Raw genomic sequence first — 5,000 nt, forward strand, 5'->3', positions numbered from 1 at the left:
TTTAAATATTTAATATTCAGGCAGGCCTAACACACGCAGCAGGCCAGTGTACCCAGAAGGCCTTGCGCTCGCGGGAGGAGGAGAGGAGCGCAGCTGTAAAGCGGATTCGGAGCTGTTGAGTGAGGCAAGCAAGGAGCCCTGGCTTTCAAGGCGGCGGCAGCAGCAGCAGCAAAGCGCCCTTTCGCCGGGGCGGAACGGCAGATGCGTTTTGGGAAGAGTTCCCTTTTTTTGTTTTGCGTGGCCTTGCTGCCGCTTGGTAGAGGGGAGTGCCTTTGGGCCGGCCGGAAGGGCTCGGCCGCCAGCAAAGGCACACTCTGGCTTCTCTACAGCTCGAATAAATCTTTCGCCTTTTACTAAAGATTTCCGTGGAGAGGAGCATTTACGAGTTCGATCCAATTTTTGGACAGCCCTTCCCCTCGGGGAGAGGCTCCACCTGGAGTTTAAAAGCAGAATGAGCACAGAAAGGGCGGTCGCCCCTGTTGGAGCCCATCACCTACCTTTCTTTATTTCCCTCCGCCCGAGAAGCAAGTACCACGGCTGCTCCGGCGGGCGGCCGCGCCCGGGGCGTTTGGCTAAAACCATTGTGGGCATCGCTTCTCGGCCTCTTGGCTCCGATCATGTGTGTGTGTAGAGTCGAGGTGACAGATTCAGAAACAGAAATCAAATAGAAAGTGGATTGAAGATGGTTTATGGACTATGGTTTGGAAATAGGAAATGGATTTGGATAATGGTTTGGAGGGGGTAATGAGTTTTGGATTAAGATTTTGCTGGGATGGATTTGAACGGTTTGGACTTTGGAATAGACTGGATTATGAGAACGGGTTTTTTTCTGATGGTTAATGTGTTTGTTTGTCTTGATAATGTCTTGTTATTTGTATTGTTATTTGTTAAGAATAAATAAATAAATAAATCAATAAATAAATAAATAAAAAAACTGTCCCTATCAGTTTAATGTCTGATACGTCCACCATAGGGGTACTGTCTATATTAAATTGATTTTAGGAAGCGGGAGATGGAAGCGGGGCTTGCTCCGTCCACTCCACGCATCGACCCGGTATTGCAGTACCTCCGGGAACGGTGCACAGTTCTCAGAAAGGACAAAAGAGAGAGAGAGAGAGAGAGAGAGAGAGAGAGAGAGAGAGAGAGAGAGAGCGCTAAAGGGTGCGCCCTCCACCCCTTTTCCTGGGACGTGCTGTTTTCCCGCTCTTTTTGTTCTGTTTTTTTTTTTTTTTTTTTTTTTTTTTTTTTAAATATTTAATATTCAGGCAGGCCTAACACACGCAGCAGGCCAGTGTACCCAGAAGGCCTTGCGCTCGCGGGAGGAGGAGAGGAGCGCAGCTGTAAAGCGGATTCGGAGCTGTTGAGTGAGGCAAGCAAGGAGCCCTGGCTTTCAAGGCGGCGGCAGCAGCAGCAGCAAAGCGCCCTTTCGCCGGGGCGGAACGGCAGATGCGTTTTGGGAAGAGTTCCCTTTTTTTGTTTTGCGTGGCCTTGCTGCCGCTTGGTAGAGGGGAGTGCCTTTGGGCCGGCCGGAAGGGCTCGGCCGCCAGCAAAGGCACACTCTGGCTTCTCTACAGCTCGAATAAATCTTTCGCCTTTTACTAAAGATTTCCGTGGAGAGGAGCATTTACGAGTTCGATCCAATTTTTGGACAGCCCTTCCCCTCGGGGAGAGGCTCCACCTGGAGTTTAAAAGCAGAATGAGCACAGAAAGGGCGGTCGCCCCTGTTGGAGCCCATCACCTACCTTTCTTTATTTCCCTCCGCCCGAGAAGCAAGTACCACGGCTGCTCCGGCGGGCGGCCGCGCCCGGGGCGTTTGGCTAAAACCATTGTGGGCATCGCTTCTCGGCCTCTTGGCTCCGATCATGTGTGTGTGTAGAGTCGAGGTGACAGATTCAGAAACAGAAATCAAATAGAAAGTGGATTGAAGATGGTTTATGGACTATGGTTTGGAAATAGGAAATGGATTTGGATAATGGTTTGGAGGGGGTAATGAGTTTTGGATTAAGATTTTGCTGGGATGGATTTGAACGGTTTGGACTTTGGAATAGACTGGATTATGAGAACGGGTTTTTTTCTGATGGTTAATGTGTTTGTTTGTCTTGATAATGTCTTGTTATTTGTATTGTTATTTGTTAAGAATAAAAATAAAAAAAAATAAATAAATAAATAAATAAAAAAACTGTCCCTATCAGTTTAATGTCTGATACGTCCACCATAGGGGTACTGTCTATATTAAATTGATTTTAGGAAGCGGGAGATGGAAGCGGGGCTTGCTCCGTCCACTCCACGCATCGACCCGGTATTGCAGTACCTCCGGGAACGGTGCACAGTTCTCAGAAAGGACAAAAGAGAGAGAGAGAGAGAGAGAGAGAGAGAGAGAGAGAGAGCGCTAAAGGGTGCGCCCTCCACCCCTTTTCCTGGGACGTGCTGTTTTCCCCCGCTTTTTTTGTTTTTTGTTTTTTTTTTTTTTTTTTTTTTTTTTTTTTTTTTTAAATATTTAATATTCAGGCAGGCCTAACACACGCAGCAGGCCAGTGTACCCAGAAGGCCTTGCGCTCGCGGGAGGAGGAGAGGAGCGCAGCTGTAAAGCGGATTCGGAGCTGTTGAGTGAGGCAAGCAAGGAGCCCTGGCTTTCAAGGCGGCGGCAGCAGCAGCAGCAAAGCGCCCTTTCGCCGGGGCGGAACGGCAGATGCGTTTTGGGAAGAGTTCCCTTTTTTTGTTTTGCGTGGCCTTGCTGCCGCTTGGTAGAGGGGAGTGCCTTTGGGCCGGCCGGAAGGGCTCGGCCGCCAGCAAAGGCACACTCTGGCTTCTCTACAGCTCGAATAAATCTTTCGCCTTTTACTAAAGATTTCCGTGGAGAGGAGCATTTACGAGTTCGATCCAATTTTTGGACAGCCCTTCCCCTCGGGGAGAGGCTCCACCTGGAGTTTAAAAGCAGAATGAGCACAGAAAGGGCGGTCGCCCCTGTTGGAGCCCATCACCTACCTTTCTTTATTTCCCTCCGCCCGAGAAGCAAGTACCACGGCTGCTCCGGCGGGCGGCCGCGCCCGGGGCGTTTGGCTAAAACCATTGTGGGCATCGCTTCTCGGCCTCTTGGCTCCGATCATGTGTGTGTGTAGAGTCGAGGTGACAGATTCAGAAACAGAAATCGAGGTGACAGATTCAGAAACAGAAATCAAATAGAAAGTGGATTGAAGATGGTTTATGGACTATGGTTTGGAAATAGGAAATGGATTTGGATAATGGTTTGGAGGGGGTAATGAGTTTTGGATTAAGATTTTGCTGGGATGGATTTGAACGGTTTGGACTTTGGAATAGACTGGATTATGAGAACGGGTTTTTTTCTGATGGTTAATGTGTTTGTTTGTCTTGATAATGTCTTGTTATTTGTATTGTTATTTGTTAAGAATAAATAAATAAATAAATAAATCAATAAATAAATAAATAAAAAAACTGTCCCTATCAGTTTAATGTCTGATACGTCCACCATAGGGGTACTGTCTATATTAAATTGATTTTAGGAAGCGGGAGATGGAAGCGGGGCTTGCTCCGTCCACTCCACGCATCGACCCGGTATTGCAGTACCTCCGGGAACGGTGCACAGTTCTCAGAAAGGACAAAAGAGAGAGAGAGAGAGAGAGAGAGAGAGAGAGAGAGAGAGAGAGCGCTAAAGGGTGCGCCCTCCACCCCTTTTCCTGGGACGTGCTGTTTTCCCGCTCTTTTTGTTGTTTTTTTTTTTTTTTTTTTTTTTTTTTTTAAATATTTAATATTCAGGCAGGCCTAACACACGCAGCAGGCCAGTGTACCCAGAAGGCCTTGCGCTCGCGGGAGGAGGAGAGGAGCGCAGCTGTAAAGCGGATTCGGAGCTGTTGAGTGAGGCAAGCAAGGAGCCCTGGCTTTCAAGGCGGCGGCAGCAGCAGCAGCAAAGCGCCCTTTCGCCGGGGCGGAACGGCAGATGCGTTTTGGGAAGAGTTCCCTTTTTTTGTTTTGCGTGGCCTTGCTGCCGCTTGGTAGAGGGGAGTGCCTTTGGGCCGGCCGGAAGGGCTCGGCCGCCAGCAAAGGCACACTCTGGCTTCTCTACAGCTCGAATAAATCTTTCGCCTTTTACTAAAGATTTCCGTGGAGAGGAGCATTTACGAGTTCGATCCAATTTTTGGACAGCCCTTCCCCTCGGGGAGAGGCTCCACCTGGAGTTTAAAAGCAGAATGAGCACAGAAAGGGCGGTCGCCCCTGTTGGAGCCCATCACCTACCTTTCTTTATTTCCCTCCGCCCGAGAAGCAAGTACCACGGCTGCTCCGGCGGGCGGCCGCGCCCGGGGCGTTTGGCTAAAACCATTGTGGGCATCGCTTCTCGGCCTCTTGGCTCCGATCATGTGTGTGTGTAGAGTCGAGGTGACAGATTCAGAAACAGAAATCAAATAGAAAGTGGATTGAAGATGGTTTATGGACTATGGTTTGGAAATAGGAAATGGATTTGGATAATGGTTTGGAGGGGGTAAATTTTCAATAAAAGTACTCCTTTATTGCCAATATCTGTGTTCCGTGTCCCTTATTCTACATCTAAAGCAGTGTGGATGGTGAAATTGTGGCTGGGATATGGCTTTGGGGTCTTGGTATTGACGGCCATAGTATGGAGTGTGTTGCAGTCTGGATTTGGACAGTTACTGACGGTCCCGGGCTACCTTTCCAGGTCACCGGCTATGTTCATGTACGGCATTGGCTCTGTTTCCTCGTCCGCGCCCGGCCCCTGATCCGTCAGGGGACGGCCGGCCTTGGAGGTCTCGCGCCGGGTAGGTTCAGGCCCGGACGGACGCCGTTCCCCAAGTGTTCGGCGCCCGCCCGGTCTGTCCCTTCCAGAGTGCGTTCCTCGTCCGCGCCCGGCCCCTGATCCGTCAGGGGACGGCCGGCCTTGGAGGTCTCGCGCCGGGTAGGTTCAGGCCCGGACGGACGCCGTTCCCCAAGTGTTCGGCGCCCGCCCGGTCTGTCCCTTCCAGAGTGCG

General features: G+C 50.2%; 4 non-coding genes and 3 pseudogenes across 4 annotated transcripts; all 7 read left to right on the forward strand.

The window, feature by feature from the left end:
- Window positions 1–309: 309 nt before the first annotated feature.
- Window positions 310–427, forward strand: LOC121309808. Its single transcript, XR_005948687.1, has one exon. It is a non-coding gene; the product is annotated as a U5 spliceosomal RNA (small nuclear RNA).
- Window positions 428–876: 449 nt separating this feature from the next.
- On the forward strand, window positions 877–1,088 carry LOC121309802 (annotated as a pseudogene).
- Window positions 1,089–1,554: 466 nt separating this feature from the next.
- Window positions 1,555–1,672, forward strand: LOC121309810. The gene has a single exon (XR_005948689.1). It is a non-coding gene; the product is annotated as a U5 spliceosomal RNA (small nuclear RNA).
- A 449-nt stretch (window positions 1,673–2,121) lies between these two features.
- Window positions 2,122–2,333, forward strand: LOC121309803 (annotated as a pseudogene).
- Window positions 2,334–2,797: 464 nt separating this feature from the next.
- On the forward strand, window positions 2,798–2,915 carry LOC121309811. Its single transcript, XR_005948690.1, has one exon. It is a non-coding gene; the product is annotated as a U5 spliceosomal RNA (small nuclear RNA).
- Window positions 2,916–3,391: 476 nt separating this feature from the next.
- On the forward strand, window positions 3,392–3,607 carry LOC121309805 (annotated as a pseudogene).
- A 456-nt stretch (window positions 3,608–4,063) lies between these two features.
- Window positions 4,064–4,181, forward strand: LOC121309812. Its single transcript, XR_005948691.1, has one exon. It is a non-coding gene; the product is annotated as a U5 spliceosomal RNA (small nuclear RNA).
- The last annotated feature ends 819 nt before the right edge of the window (window positions 4,182–5,000 follow it).

The sequence above is a fragment of the Polyodon spathula genome, unplaced genomic scaffold (genome assembly GCF_017654505.1).
Source record: "Polyodon spathula isolate WHYD16114869_AA unplaced genomic scaffold, ASM1765450v1 scaffolds_1496, whole genome shotgun sequence".
NCBI classification, from domain to species: Eukaryota; Metazoa; Chordata; class Actinopteri; order Acipenseriformes; family Polyodontidae; genus Polyodon; species Polyodon spathula.